This window comes from Ursus americanus, chromosome 29 (genome assembly GCF_024610735.1).
Source record: "Ursus americanus isolate L20-20 chromosome 29, mUrsAme1.1.p, whole genome shotgun sequence".
Taxonomy (NCBI): Eukaryota; Metazoa; Chordata; class Mammalia; order Carnivora; family Ursidae; genus Ursus; species Ursus americanus.
Window position 1 is genome coordinate 22949884 of NC_142155.1, and position 16975 is coordinate 22966858.

Consider the following 16975-nt stretch of genomic DNA (forward strand, 5'->3'; position numbering starts at 1 on the left):
ATACGTGCAAAATGTCTTATTTCCTCTACTTACACAAAAAGTGAATTATTTCTATGTTATTGTAAATGTTTTTTTTCTCACTGTCTCAAGTGTTCATAAACTATGGCCTGAAGGCCAAATGTGGCCCACTGCCTGTTTTTGTAAATGAAATTTTATTGGAATGTAGCTGAGCTCATTTATTTATATGTTGTCTGTAACTACTCCCATACTAAAATGACATAACTGAATAATTGCAGTAGAGAATATATGGTCTTCAGAGCCTAAATTATTTAATATAAGATCCATTACAGGAAAGCCTCCATTTGGTCCTTTAGAGAAATATCTGGCTTTGGTTTTGTATATGAAGGCTATAAATTTCTGTATGTTAACTTTAGATCTTACTAATTTACTGAATTCCTTTATGCTCTGAGTTAGTTTTATCAATTCTCTGGGGCTTTCTGGGTACACAATCATATAATCAGTAAATAGATATTTCTGTTTTTTTTTTTTTTTTTCCCAGCTCTTCTGCCAATATTTTTTTTTCCTTTTGTCTGCTTAATATCGTTGGTAAAATGTTGAATAGTAGTGGAGATAGTTCTTGTCATTAACTTGATCTTAATGGAAATACCTCTAGTGTTTCCCCATTAAGATACTAACTTTGGAACTAACACCTTTTTGGTAAGGTGTTTGTTTGTTTGTTTGTTTGTTTTTATGGTAAGAACATCCATCACTGGGCTAAGAAATAAAAAGGTCAATAGAAGAGAATACAGAGTTCTGATACAGAAGATGCACACATGTATGATAAATCAATTTCAACAAAAGTGTCAAGGAGATCTGATGAAGAAAATACATGCTTTGAATAAGTGGCGTTAGAGAAACTGAATATTTGTTTGCAAAACCCACAAACTTTGGCCCTAATTTTACATCTCAAGCAAAAATTCAAAATGAATCATAATCCATAAAACTAAATTTAAGAGTTGAAACTGTGTTATGTAGAAGAAAACGTGGGAAACACTCTCTGTGACTTTAAAGTAGGCAAAGATTTCTTACCTAGGACCCAAAAAGCAGAAAGGATAAAAGAAAATATTGATAAATTGGACTTCATAAAATTTCTAAACTACTGCTTTTCAAAAGTCACCGTTATAGAAAGACAAGCCCAAGACTAGAAGAAATATTTGCAAATGACTTATCTAAAAAAGAACTTATATCCAGAATATATAAATAAGTCTTACAACTCAATATAGCAAAACCAAAATAAAAATAAGCATATCAACACATTACATCCACACATATTGTATACATTCAGGCATATGTAAACACCAATAGCTAATAAGCACATTAAGTGGTGTCATTAGGAAAATGCAAATTAAAACCACTGTAAACTCATCAGAACTGCTGTAAAAATGACTGGCAAAATCAAGTTTTGACAAGAATGTGGAACAGAGAAGCAGTGATTAGCAAACTTTTCCTGTAAAGGACCATATAGCAAATATTTTAGGTTTTATGACTCTTAAACTCTGGGTCATAGCTACTCAACTCTGCCACTGTAGTTCAAAAGCAGACATTGTCTTTTCCTGCTTTGTCAAAGATTAGTTCGTAGCAGCAATGTCCACAACAGCAAACTATGGAAGGAGTCAAGATGCCCTTCAACAGACGAATGGATAAAGATGTGGTCCATATATACAATGGAATATTACTCAGCCATCAGAAAGGATGATTACTCAACATTTGCATCAACATGGACGGTACTGGAGGAGATTATGCTAAGTGAAGTAAGTCAAGCAGAGAAAGACAATATCATACGGTTTCACTTATTTGTGGATCATAAGGAATAGCATGGAGGACATTAGGAGAAGGAAGGGAAAAATGAAGAGGGGGCAACAGAAGGGGAGATGAACCATGAGAGACTATGGACTCTGGGAAACAAACTGAGGGTTTCAGAAGGGAGAGGGGTGGGGAATTGGGATAGGCCAGTGATGGGTATTAAGGAGGGCACATATTGCATGGTTATACGCAAACAATGAATCATGGACACTACATCAAAAACTAATGATGTACTGTATGGTGACTAACATAATAAAAAGATAGCAGGCATTGTCAAGAAATAAATGAATTTTTTATTAACACTTTAGTTATAAAGACTAAAATTTAAATTTCATAAAATTTTTAGGTATCATATTCTTTTGATTTTTCCAACCATTAAAATTATAAAAGTGTCATATTTTTATTGTATAAAAATATAAAAAGCCAGAAACCAAGACTACATATAATGTGATTCCATTTATATAAAATGTCTAAAAAAGGGAACTAGAGAAAGTGAAAGCATGTCAGTGATTATCCAAGGGCTATGGGTATGACCAGGAATTAACAGCAAATTGTCATAATGAAATTTCCCAATATAATGTTAGTGTTACTAAACCACATTATGGTGATGATTGAGAAGTGTGAATTTATGAAAACTGTTTACTCACAGTGCATTAATATCATGTTATGTAAAATGTGCCTCAGTATCTTTAAAAATAGATACCATTAAGAAAATGAAAAGGCAAGCAACAGACTAAAATATCTGCAAAATATTTAATAGATAGCTGGTATCCAGCATATGTAAAGAAGTCTTATGACTCAGTAAGATAGACAACTGATTTCTAAAAATGGACAAAAGACTTCACCAAAAATGACATACATGGCCAATAAGAAAAAGATGCTTATCATCATTACTCATTATGAATATGCAAATTGAAACCATAATGAGATACTATTATGTAAACTTTAGAAGAGTTGACATCAAAATGATGGATAATACCAAGTAATAGAGAGGATGTGGAGAAACTTGTTAACTTCTAATTCACTATTGGTGTGACTGCAAAAAGTAACAGCCACTTTGAAGAACAATTTGGCAGTTTCTTACCAAGTTAAAAATACACTTACCATATGACCTAGTAAATTTATGTAATTATTCAAGAGAGTGGGAAAAAAAACATATGAGAGAATACTTATACAAGCAGCTTTATCCATAACAACCCCAAATTAGAAATAACTCAAATGTTCATAAAGTAATGAACATATAAACAAGTGTAATACATACAATAGAGTACTATTCAGCAGTAAATATGAAGTACCAATACATGCATCATTACATTAAACAAAAGAAGCAGCCAGACACATGGGACTATACATAATAAGATACAACTTATATAAAATTCTGGTAAAATACAAAATTGTAGAGTAGTGGCTGACAGGGCCAAGAGGTAGGTATGGGATTAACTGCAAAGAAACAAAGGAACTTTCCAGTGTGCTAGAAATGTACTATATGATGAATGTGGTGGTGTTTTAGGACTTGTATATACTTGTCAAAACTAATCAAATAATACTCATAAAACCGGCAAATTTTATTGCAAGCTATGTTTGAAAACAATGTCTCACTTTGGTTTTGCTTTGTACATTCTTTTTCAGAAATCTGATGCCTCTTTAATTCTCTTGCTCTAGTAAGTTATTTGATTACATCCCCACTGGCCCTGAGAATTTTTTTTAAATCTTCAAAGTCTAATTGTTTTGCTACAATAGGTCTCAGAGTAGATTACCCTGAATCAGTTTCCACCAGTCCCCAGTGAACCCTTCCAATATGTGGTTTAGGTCACTTTTTCTTCAGAATTTCTTTTAGGTTATAGTGTGAAGCATTAGGTCTGGTCCATTGTTTTGTCATTCTTTGTAAGAGACTCCAAACATATATACATACTGAATTTTCTTTGCTGTCTTCTATTTTAGCCACATTTTCTCTCACCTTTTTACTTCTTTTCTTAGCTCATCTTCAGTATCTTAACGGTTTCCTGTTTTTTTCTGAAAACTGTTATATCAGCTTTGAGATACAATTCACATACCACGTAATATACCCATTGAAAACGTACAATTCAATGACTTTCAGTAGATTCACAGTCATACATCCATCACAATTTTAGAACGTTTTCATTACCCCAAAAGGAAATCCTGTATACCTTGGCCATCAGCTCCATGGCTCCCAGACCCAGGTAACCACTAAACGTCTCTGTAGATTTGCCTATCCTGGACATTTTCTGCAAATGGAATCCTACAATAGGAGGCCCTTTGTGACTGGCTTCTTTCACTCAGCACAGTGTTTTCAAGGTCCTTCTATATTTAGTATGTATCAGGACTTCAATTCTTTATATTGCTGAATATTCTGTTGTATCAATACATTCATTTTATTTATCCATTCATGAGTTGATAGCATCTGAGTCTTTCCAGGTTGGGGCTATTGCAAATAAGGCGGCTATGAACATTCACGTACAACTTTTTGTGTGAACATATACGTTCGTTTCTCCTGCGCTTACACCTAGAAGAGGAATTATGTGGTCATTCTACATTTAATCATTTGAAAAACTACCGGACTGTTTCCAAAGTGGCTGAACCGTTTTTGCATTCCCATCACCAGTACCTAGGGGTCCCAATTTCTTCACATCTTTGCCAACATTTGTTATTATCTGTATTTTTTTTTTATTATACTGTGTCTGAGATGGTATCTCATAGTCACTTGATTTGCCTAGTGGCTAGTATTTCTCTAAAGGTCTGTTTTCATGTGCTTACTGAGCATTTGTACATCTTCTCTGAAAAATGTCTATTCAAGTCCTTCTTCATTTGTCTGCTTACTGTTGAGTTGTAGATGTGATTTACATACACTGGATGTTCGACACTTACCAGACATCTGATTTGCCAATATGTTCCCTCAGTCTGCAGGAGTTGTTTTTTTGTTTGTTTGTTTGTTTTTGTGGGGTTTTTTTGCAGTCTTTTCCTTAAAGAATTTATTTATTTGAGAGAGAGCAAACACGAGTAGGGGGAGAGAGAGAGGGAGAAGGAGACTCCCCACTGAGCAAGGACCCCTCAACGTGGGGATTGATCCCAAAACCCCAGGATTATAACCTGAGCTGAAGGCAGATGCTTACCAATTGAGCCACCCCAGTGCCCCTCTTTGCAGTCTTTCGATAGTGTCCTTTGCTGCACAAAAGTGTTCAATTTTGATGATGCCAGTTCACTAACTTGTCTTTTGTTGCCCATGCTTTTGATATCATATCTAAGAAATCACTGCCTAACCCAAGGTCACAGATTTATACCTGTTTTCTTCTAAGATTTTTATAAGTTACCTCTTATAAGTCTTATCTATCTTGTATTTTTATATGTGGTACAATGTAGGCATCCAACTTCATTCTTTTACATGTGGATATCCAGTCATCCCAACACCATTTGTTGAAAAAACTATTCTTTCCCCATTTAACTGTCCTAATATTAAACGTTTACATTTGAATCTATGCTTCCTTAAAGCACTTAGTATTCTTTTAATTCTGTAATTTTTTCCTGAGTTTGATAAATCCTCATTTTCTTACTTCTGTTTTTTAGTTTTTCAATTTTTATTTCGTAAATCTGTGTTTTAAGTATTTTCAAGTGTGTGTTTAAAGTTATTTAATTCAGTCTGAAGTGTTCTGTTACAATTTTCTTCTGCACTTACCTTTTTTTTTTTTTAAGACTTCTCAGCTGAATTGTTTGGATTCTCATTTTTTCTCATTAAAAAAATTATATAGGCTATGTATATATATGTGCAGTAAATCACAGTAAATATTAGTTCAAAAGTGTCCCTTTTTTTTCAGTGTAGCAGTGTTTCTTTATTGATGATGTTGCTTTAGAAGCATAGTTGGAGGACACATGTGATACAGTTCAATGTGTTTTCATTTTCCTAATTTTTTCCTTATTTTTCCCCCTGCTACTCAACCTCCAAAAGGCATCTCTCCCTCTCTTTCAAGCTCTGCTTCTCCCAGTACTGTTACCTTTCCTAGGTTGTCTCTCCACACACTGTGTACACTTTCAAGGCCTTGCCTTTAGCTACTACTCAGAGCAACCAGGATGCTTTTCCAGAATTTGAACACTAACTTAGGTGGACTTAAAATCCCTCTCGTTTTGGAGTGGGGGCATGGGAGAGAGGGATGGTATTAATCTTAAGGTCAACATCAGTTCTTCATTTTTCTCTCCCATGCATTTTTTTTTCCTCGACTACTCTTCTTCTCTATGAATGATTACCCTGGTAGCAGAGGTGATGCTCACTCAGGTTTTATTTTTCTATAGTAGGTACTTTGAGGTTTTAATGTTCTCCATCTTCTAGACATGGTGAGTATATGGGTTTGGGGGAATTTTGTTCCTTTTTTACATTTCTGTTTTTAAAAAGCTTTGGCATTTTCAGATTTATTCCTGCTTTATTTTGATACCTTTGCAGATATGCAATGTAGGACTCCAAAAAGAACTGGCAGAAAAGCTGTCTTGAAAGTTGTGAGGTAAACAGTTTCTAGAGGTCACACAATGCAAGGAGACAGAGGAATGCCAATCTGCCATAGCAGGGACACTACCCAGAGCACCCTAGGCATCTAACTCAGCCCCCCACCAACACTTTAGGGTGGGGCTACTGTGGTCCTAGAGTACTGACTACTTTAGATCCTAACAAAGTTCCAAACAACCCTCAAAACAATCAAGCTTATCCATCAATAAAGTAAACGGCTACACCTCTAGCTACAAAATGTCCATGCCTCTCTTCTTCATGCCCATAGAAACTCCCCCCCGGAAGAACAAAACAACACAAAGCATAGTCCCATATTGTCCCTGTACCTAGCTCAATCCAGGATCTTTAAATGAAGTGACATCCTGTCCCTCAGGTTTAGATCTGGTGATGTATGAACTCTAAGAAAAAAAAAAAAAATCAAACTTTCTCTGCTTTCCCACAGATATCAACCCTCCCTATACCATGGAATAACGGTGACAGTATTTTCAGTAAGAGTTCCTAAAAGAATAGAAAGAAACACAGCAATCAACTGCAAATGGCTTTAATATTCTAATCAGAAATCTGTTTTCTGTGACTCTTGTGTCCACCTTCTGGAAGGTTCTTTCTTACCCACTTTTCTCCTTGATTGCTGGGAGGTATGATATTTGGGGGATTATCCTGGGGCTACTGGAACTTTTTTTCGGGGGAGGCTGCTAGAACTTTCATAATATGACTCTTACTAATGCAAAAGTGGGGGCCTTGGAGTTTTTTGGAGGCTAGAATAGTTAAAGGCTTTGTTGTTTTGCTTAGGCTTGTGGTTTCCTCAAACCAATTCTTTTAAAAATGTAGTAGGCATTTGCTCTATTAGCTTCCAGTTTCTGGTACCAGTAGACACAGTAAAAATATTTTGTAGACATAATTTGCAAATCTGATTTATCCATTTGCTTCCTTACCCCATATCTCTTTTTCACAACATAATTATGGCTGCTTTGGGACCACCACTATGAAACACTATTTCACGGTTAGGTTGCAAACAAATCACTGAGTCCATGTTTTCCTTCTGCATGTCTACTAACAAGTTCTCCCTCCATATACACAGAGATTCTAAGAACCATATTTCTATCTTTGCCTATTTTATTAATGAAGTCTTTGGAGCATTAGATGTCACCTCACGAAGGCATTTTTTTTCTAATTAATAACCTAAAATAGGGTCACAGAGCAAATGGAGTGGGCACCTGTTTATCTTTCTCAGCATTTACAAACTCTGCATTTTTATTCTTTTTAGTCTTGCAAGTTTTCTGCTTCCCTACAAAATATAAGGAGCATGAGGGAAGGACCAAGCACAGTGTCCAGCACATAGGAAGCATTCGATGATTATGTACTTCATTAAAATGTAAATAAGCAAGAATATACCTCAGTTAAAACATGTGGTACTGTGTTTCAGAATTCTCATGTTTAATGCCTCTTGAGCCATTACTTTTTAATGGTTCATAAGCATATTACTTGCAAAAAATGGTAAGAAAATTCTCACAATCTTAAAGTTCTACATTTATTTTCTGAATCATGCTGGAACACTTGACATGGAACACAACACCCTCTCTGTAAAGCTAAGTCATTACACTGAAGAGTACCCTGCCCCCACAATCTGCCTGTTCAACTAATTCCCAGCAGAGCTCAAGAGTCCCCCTAGCTTGCTCCTTCTCGGTTTGCCACGGCTCCCTCTAAACTGAGTGGCATCTGAAATAGTGCTTCACTGTCGACAATATAAGATACCTAGGAGTAACCTTCCTTCATATGGAAAGTTGGCAAAAAAAAGTAATTATATGTATATATGGTACTTTTATAGTTTTATAAGTATGCCAATAGCTACAGAGGCATGTAACACTTGAGCAAGTTGAGTGGAACAGAAATGTTGACATAGTATAAGAACGTAAAGTATCAAAAACATTAAAGAACAATATAAATAGGAGATCTTCCAGGACCTCCACTCATGGTGTTAAGTATTTTCCGTACTAACACACTCTTAAGGAGGATACTGAATTTTTACTGAGCCATGTGATGTAAAGCTAGTTCAAGGTTAAGGAAGCTTGTCTTTTGCAAAAGGACACCAATTCTGAGATTTAACCTTTTCTGGCTGTTAAGTTGTCACAGAGAAAAGCCTGAATTGATCAATGAGAAGTATTCATCAGGAAGCCTTTGGGTTCCATCTGTATCTACGTATCTATACATCAAACTATGTATCAGATACTCTACATATAAAAACAGATAATTTATATATACTCATATATATATATTTAATATTTCACATATTCCTCTAATTAAAAATACATATTTGCATAGTAATGTTGGCATACCCTTATTCACTGTTTTTAGGGATTCAGATAACCTCTGAAATGACAGTTTATCAAGCGTTCACTCCTCTGTGTATTATTACTGCTAAATTTTCCATAGAAAATAACCTAAAAATAAAAAAGAGGTGTTTACATGTGTGTTTGTGAGGGTGTGTGATTTTCTAACTAAAGAGCCACTGTCTTCAACAATAGAAGCTATTCCCCAATTCTGTTAACACTTACATTTCCCCTAATCTTTTGCGAACTGAAGCATGTGCTTATGTTTTGCAGTACCAGTTCAGTATTCCACCTCACAGAGTTTCCAAGAGAACTGTCACCATCAATGAAAGGTATAGTTTTTCCGCAACAAAGCCAGCACCTTCTCCAGCCTGGATTCAGATGTCAGAGGAGGTCAGGGAGGACCTTCACAGGCCTCCTCTATCCAACACAAGAAATTGCTCATTCTGAGGATGAATTTCAGGTAAGTTCAAGACACTGGTAACCATAAGAAAACATGTAGAAACTGGAATAAGAGTCCACTCTATTCCAATGTTCATAGCAGCAATGTCCACAATAGCTAAATCGTGGAAGAAGCCGAGATGCCCTTCAACAGATGACTGGATTAAGAAGATGTGGTCCATATATACAATGGAATATTACTCAGCTATCAAAAAGAACGATTTCTCAACATTTGCTGCAACATGGATGGCACTGGAGGAGATAATGCTAAGTGAAATAAGTCAAGCAGAGAAAGACAATTTTCATATGGTTTCTCTCACCTATGGAACATAAGAAGTAGGAAGATCGGTAGGAGAAGAAAGGGATAAAGAAAGGGGGGTAATCAGAAGGGGGAATGAAGCATGAGAAACTATGGACTCTGAGAAACAAACTGAGGGCTTCAGAGGGGAGGGGGGTGGGGGAATGGGATAGGCTGATGATGGATAGTAAGGAGGGCACGTGTTGCATGGTGCACTGGGTGTTATACGCAACTAATGAATCATCGAACTTTATATCAAAAACCAGGGATGTACTGTATGGTGACTAACATAATATAATAAAAAATATTATTAAAAAAAATAAAAAATAAAAAAATAAAATGAAAAAAAAAAGTCCATTCTACTAGTATGTTCAAGTCATTTCTACATACAGGAAATTGGGGTTGTTGTATGATCTGTGTTATAAGCTTGCTTCGTCCATCATGCTGCTTAGAGTCTGAAGGAGGCTCGGATAATCACATAGAAGGAAATCACCCCAGAGAGGACTTTACGGAGCTGCAATTCCAGCCTTGGATTGTGTACCTACATACTTGTGTATGGGAGAAAAATAAACTTCTAACTGTTTGAGCCATAGATATTGAAATTTGTGTCACTTGGAGAAAATTTTAATTCCACGTGAAACATCATCCTGCTCTACAAAATCCAAAGACTTACATGGCAACCCATTATCTGGCCACTGGCTTAAATCACTCTGACTCCCACGTGCCTGCCATCTCTGCCTGCCCTGCAACCTCCTGAACAGCCACTGCTGGCTCAGGCCCTTGGACATCTCCTTGGGCTAGATCACCTCTCCCCCTGGAAAGTCACATGCTTCTTTATTGATGCTTCTATTCAAATATTTTATTAGAGTGGTCTTCCCTGATTCACATCAAGTAGTCATCCTTCCTCTCCCTTCCCTCCCTTCCCCCCATCCTTTTTTTTTTCTCTCCTTTGTGCTTCCTCCTGGCATTTATCATAATCTAAAATACTATGTATTTATGTGTTTCTTTATTGCCTGTCTCACTTCACAAGGATGTAAGTTTCAGGAGTTCAGGGTGACTTTTCAACCACAGCTTTATCTCCACTGCCCTGAAAAATGCCTGACTTGCCGTATTTGCATTCTTGAATGAATGAATGAATTGGATGTACATCAAACAGAGCTTGAGAATACAAGAGAATTGACATTACCCCAAAACTGAAAGCAATACATTATAGGGTTCCTGTTTTCAAAAATTATCAAGCCTTACATGGGGTTTACAAGTATCAAAACTGCTGCTCCCTGCCAATAGCCAATCATTTCCCTCTAAACAATGTAGCCAACATGGGGGGAAAATAATGAATATCAAAGAGACCACAGAGTAAAAATATCATTGCTAAGGAATAATCAGCTTCAGCTAGCAGTAGGCAAAAACATTTAGGTCTTGAATCTATTTCAAGTAAATTTTTGTGAGTCATGTAAGATAGGGGTCTAATTTCATTGTTTTGCATATGAATATAAACTTTTGCCACCATTATTTATTAAAAAGACATACAGAAAACAGTAGCTTACATATCTATATGCTGACAAAATATTTTAAAAAGAAACAACTTCATTTACAATATCATAAAAAAACCACACACAACAAAATACTTAGGAATAAATATAACCAAGTAGGTGAAAGATCGCTCCACTGAAAATTTTAAGATTTTGATGAAAGAAATTGAAGAGATAAATAAATGGAAAGATACTCTGTGCTCATGGATTGGAAGAACTCATATTATTAGGATGTCCATACTTCGCAAAGCAGTCTACAGATTCAGTGTAATCTCTATCAATATTCCAATAGCATTTTTCACAGAAATAGGTAAAACAATCCTAAAATTTGTATGGAACCACAGAAGACTCCAAATAGCAAAAACAATTTTAAGAACAAAGCTGCATGCATCATACTTCCTGATTTCAATCTGTATTACAAAGCTACAGTAATTAAAACAATATGGTACTCACCTAAATACATATAGCAATAGAACAGAGTCCAGAAATAAACCTGTGCATATTTGGTAAATTAATTTACAACAAAAAAGCCAAGAACATACAACAGGGAACGTATTATCTCTTCAATAAATGGTGGTGGAAAAATTGGATATTCACATGTGAAAGAATGAAAATGGACTCTTATCTTGCACTAGACACAAAACTCAACTAAGAATAGGTTGAAAAATTCAACTTACGACCTGCAATCTGTAAGGTATCCCTCATATGTGAAATCTAAACAAAGACCAACCTATTGAAACCTAGAAAAAAAAAAAAAACAGAGAGTAAGCTTCTTGACGTTGGTCTTGGCGATTTTTTGGATTTGACACCAAAAGCAAAGGCAACAAAGGAGAAATAAGCAGGAATAGGACATCAAATTAGAAACTTCTGCACTTTAGGGGTGCCTAGGTGGCGCAGTCGTTAAGCGTCTGCCTTCAGCTCAGGGCATGATCCCGGCATTATGGGATCGAGCCCCACATCAGGCTCCTCCTCTATGAGCCTGCTTCTTCCTCTCCCACTCCCCCTGCTTGTGTTCCCTCTCTTTCTGGCTGTCTCTATCTCTGTCAAATAAATAAATAAAATCTTTTAAAAAAAATAAAAAGAAACTTCTGCACTTTATACCTGTTCTGCACAATAAAGGAAACAATCAACAAAATGAAAAAAACCTACTGAAGATATTTGCATATACTATATCTGACAAGGGGTTTTCAAAACATAAAGAATGCACACAACTCAATAGCAAAAAGACAATCTGATTAAAATATGGGCAGAGTGACTGAATAAACATTTTTCTGAAGGAAACATACCAATGGCCAGCACGTACATGAAAAGTTGCTCAACGTCACTAGTCAACAGGGAAATTCAAATCAAAACTGCAATGACATACCACTTTATACCTGTTTGAACGGCTATAGTCAAAAAGACAAAAGTGTTGGCAAGGATGTAGAGAAAAGAAAACCCTTGTGCACTGTTGGTGGGAGTATGAATCAGTACAGCCACTATGGAAAACAGTTTAAAGTGTCCTCGAAATATTAAAAATCAAGCTATCGTATGATTCAGCTTTCCCACTTCTGGGTATACATCCAAAGGAAATGAAAACAAGACTATCTGCACCTTCCTGTTTATTGCAGCTTTATCTACAACAGCCAAGGTACGGAAACAACAGAAGTGTTCAACAACAAATGTGCAGATAAAGAGGTGGCATATATACAATGAAATATTCTTTCATCAGTGAGGAAATTTTGCCATTTGTGACAATATGGATGGACTTTGAGGGCATTATGCTGAGTGAAATAAGCCAGGCAGATAGAGACTAATACCACATATTATTTGTATGTGGAATTAAAAACAAAGTCCAGCCTATATTAAGAGTGGTAAAGTGGTAGCCAGGGGCTGCGGGGGTGGGGGAAATAGGGACAGTTTGGTCAAAGGGTACAAGCTTTCAGCTAGAAGATAAGGTCTGAGGATCTAACATATAACATGGTGACTGCAGTTGATGTATCGTATAACTGGAATTTACTAGAAGAGAACTTAAATGTTCTCACCAAACAGTTAATAACATCCAAAAACTAGAAATACCATCTAGATCAAAATGGATATAGAGTTGCACAAATGAAAACTACAGGACAATTATAAATTAAAAAAAAGGAAGGAAGGAAGGAAGGAACCGCTGCTATATATAAAAAAGAAGTCATTTGAAACAAAAGAAGCCAGAAACAAGAGTACTTACGTCAAATTCAAATACAAGCAAAACTCATCTATGGTGATAATAGTTGGAGTATTTGGGGTTATTGACTAGGAAGCGTAAGAGGGAATGTTCTGTAGTATGTTCCATAAATGAACCTGAATGTTCCATTCACTGAGCTGTATGCTTAACATTTATGCCCATTGCAGTAGATAGGACATACTTTAATAAAAAATATTTTTTAATTGCGGACAATGAAGTTTGTGCTAACTAAAAAAAATTCTTGTTAATGCTGTCTTCAAGGCTAATTTGTATTGCCCTAAGTTGTTTCTATCCATGTTTCATAAACACTGGCAGCTTCTCCTCTTTCTACTTACTTGCATGTAGGAAAGCTTTGGTCATTTGGCTCTTTCATTAGCCAGTTCTGTTTTCTCTGGGAACTGCTTTCCAATTCTGAACAACCTCACAAGCACTTAGAGTGTTAAATAGTTTGAATAAATTTGCCTCAACCAAAGCATCACTTTAAAGTTCAAAAATCCATATGAATGACCAAGCATGTTTGTGCCAACCAAAGAACATGATTTAAATTACAGCAGAAACAGCAATCAAATTTGTAGTAAAGCTATGTGACAGAAAATGCATCGAATAATGTCTTTGCTTTTTCCAGAAGAACCAGATTAAAATAATCTTGAATGCCTTTATGACTCAGATACGTCCATACGCCAAGGAGCTAAGGAAACCAAGAAAGTTGGCACAGACTTTTCTTAAAAATTAGAGTGTTGTGTGCCTTTTGCCTTTACTCACTTAATTGAAGACAAATATACAGAAACCAGAAATAGACTAATACCGTTCAAGGAATTTACGAAAAAAAAAAAAAAAACAGTTTTGAAGCATGCATTAAAATATCTGCATTTTAAGGCAAAATAGTTGTCAATAAGATTGGGCTTATTAGCAAAATACCATAGATTGTGTGGCTTTAAAATACAAATCTGTGGTTTCACAGGTCTTAGAGACCAGAAGTTTGATACCAGAGCACCCTCAGGGTCAGGTTCCCTGCCTTACCGCCCTGAGTTTGTGGAGATTAGGAGATCTCTCTCCCTCTTGTTAGAAAGCCACAAATCCTATCAGATTAGGATCCCACCCAGCCTTAACTACCTCCTACAAGCCCTCTCTCCAAATATAGTTCATTAAGATGGGAGGGTAGGGCTTAAACATAACGAAGTTTTGGGAGACATAATTCAGTCCATAGCAATAGTCTAGTAGTTAAAAGTCAGAGTTCTAGAATTAGTAATCAAATTCAAGTACCTAATCCACCACATCCTAACTGTGTGGCCTTAAATTCTCTAAAATATACTTTTCTTACCTGTCAATTAGATAATAGTACTAACCTCAGATTATTGTGATAAATGAATACATGGGATATTTAGAACACTGCATAGCAGATGGTTATTTTTCAATTCAGATAAGAGATACATAACATTTTTAAGTATACATGATTTATGTACATATTGCAAAGTGATTACTACTTTAGTTAACATCCATCTTTATACTTTCTTGAGATGAGAACTTTGAGATCTACTTTCTTAGCAACTTCCAAATATGCAATAAAATATTAGCTATCATCACTATGCTGTACATTATGTCTCCAGGACTTATTTATCTTGTAACTGGAAGTGTGTACCTTTTAACCACATTCACCCATTTCACCTACCTCCAACCCCTACCCTCTACCACTGACAACTACCCATCTGTTGAGGTTTTTTTTTGTTTTGTTTTGTTTGTTTTTTTCTTCTAAGATTCCAAATGAGATTATAAGGTATTTGTATTTCTCTCACTTATTTCATTTAGCATATTGCCCTCAAGGTCCATTTATATTTTACAAGTGGCAGGATTTCCTTCTTTTAGTGGCTGAATAATATTCCATTGTGTGTGTGTGCTCACGTGCATGCATGCACACACGCACACACACTTTTACTCTATCCATTCATCCATCAGTGGACACTTAAGTTGTTTCCCTGTATTGCCTATTATAAATAATGCTGCAATGAACATGGCGGGTGTAGGTATCTTTGAGATAGATGGTAATTTAATGTTTTGTCCATATTAAAATTTTTAATTGAAATGTAGTTGACAGGAAATGTTGCATTAGTTTCAGACATACAATGTAGTTATTCAACAAGTTTATACATTATGCTATGCTTATCAAAAATGTAGCTAAAATAGATGGTAATTTCAAAATAAATATGAGCTATTATTACTAGGTCATATCACAAGAGTGATTCCCATATAGGATCATCTTCTTAAAAATAGATTTGATTAGTCAATGTACTGTTGAATAGAATTTGTTTTTAAAATATTACTTTGGAGAAGTACAGAGAAGCTACTGTAGTCGTGGTTCTCAATTTCATGTCAGATCATCAGTGTCAGCAACACCTGAAATTTGTTATAAATGCAAATTTTTGAGCTCCACCCTATACCAAATGAAGCAGCTCTCTAGGGGTGAGGCCCAGTAATCAGGGTTTTAACAAGACTTCTAAGTTATTTCTCTACACACTCATGTTTGGGAATCACTATAAAAATGTAAGGCAGACCTGTGAAGGAGGTAACCTTCATAGAGAGGCAAACTTTGTTTAATCTTTGGCGTTGAACATTGAAGACTTCTGCTACTTAGTACTTCAATTCATTATGCAAATCCAATGAAAATGGAGTTTGGGGTTTTTTTTTTTTTTACAGTAAATACAGAAATAACCTATAAAATAATTGGTATTTAATTTTATGTCACTGATGAATAATAGGAGAGACATAGACATCTATAGGCAAATAAAATAATGTCAGTTTATTTAGCATAAAGGATTTTGTTTAAGTTAAATCTGCTTCAGAGACAATAGTGTAAATTCTGGTACCTGCCTTGAAATCCCTATATATTTTTTTTTTTCCTAAAAGAGGAAACATCATATGAGGAACTATACTGCTCTAAGATTTATGTAAGCCATTCATATTCTGGGCTAAGCCCTCACTTAAAAACAGCCTCATTTGATGACACAATTGTGAAAAGTACTTGCTTAAGAACTAGAAAACACTTTTGCATAATCTTACTTTATCTCTGCCTTTGGCTGAGCAAATGAGCCTCACTTTCTTTTAAAATGGCATTATGTCATTTCATTTGGAGAGTTAACATTGATTGACTGGAAGTATTAAATGAGAAACACCTGGCCAGAGTCCAAGCTAGCATCCACACCACCATCTTTAAGGCATTAAAAATGACTAAAAAGAAGACAAGGACATGAGTCTGTTTCACAGAGGAGATGAAATAGACCAAAGATTTCAGTGGCCTGAGATATGCCACAGTAGAACTCCGAAGTCAAAAAGAAGTGGTCCATTGTACGCGTAAGTCCTACCAGAGTTATTCATCAGAAAGCCCTCTCATAGCCAGCATATCAAGAGGCCTCATTGGTGTCTTCAAATGATGTGCTGATGAAAACTCTACGCCATTAACTCAACTTTGGGATTTATTTCCTTATTCACTACTCATACCTAACCTAGGGCCATGGTAGTCAAAGAACAATGTCCCACAAATTAGGGGTGTAGAAAAGATGAGTGAGTGGGCAAAGGGAGGGAAGACAGGTTGAAGGAGAAAAAGTGAAGGTGAGTGGAAATCATTAACACCAACCATCCTTAAATTCCAGAATTCATGACAATGATTTATTCTGTGTACCTGTGATAGATCTCACTATAGACTAATTGAACTACAAGTTCATGCAGTTTCTAATCATTCCAATTAGGCTGTGCAAAGAGAAGCCAAATATAATGCTATGCAGACAGCAAATATTTTTTTAAAAACTTGGTTGTTAATTTGATAAACGAGATATCAAGACACTCTTTATAAAAATCAAGTTATTT